The sequence below is a fragment of the Penaeus monodon genome, chromosome 28, assembly GCF_015228065.2.
Source record: "Penaeus monodon isolate SGIC_2016 chromosome 28, NSTDA_Pmon_1, whole genome shotgun sequence".
Lineage (NCBI taxonomy): Eukaryota > Metazoa > Arthropoda > Malacostraca > Decapoda > Penaeidae > Penaeus > Penaeus monodon.
The window spans coordinates 13,649,166-13,649,609 of record NC_051413.1 but is presented as its reverse complement, the minus strand read 5'-3'; positions in this window follow the sequence as shown (position 1 = coordinate 13,649,609).

Here is a 444-nt window from a genome sequence, read left to right as displayed (position 1 = left end):
GCCGTATCGAGAATTGTCCCTGTTCTTCTTAATCTTCATGCATTAACGACTTTAAAAATCGCTTCATTGTTAAATAATTTGCTCTCAGAATATGCATTACATTAATTTATATGAATATCTTTCTCCTGTACATGCAGTTATTTACCGGAGGGTGGCAGTTAACTGCTAGACACACCGTCGCCTGAACCTCCGAAAGAATCGCCACCTCCGCCGCCAAAGGATCCTCCTCCAAAGGAGCCTCCACCAAATCCTCCTCCACCGCCTCCGGCAGAGCCTCCGAAGTTATTGCTTGGGCCATTGTAAGTGTTGCTTACTTCCCCGCCGAAGGATCCTCCTCCGCCGACGAAACCACCGCCACTTCCGACAAAGGATCCCCCGCCACTTCCGAAGTATCCGCCGCTACCTCCTCCTCCAAAGATATTACTTGGTCCGCCGTAACAAACT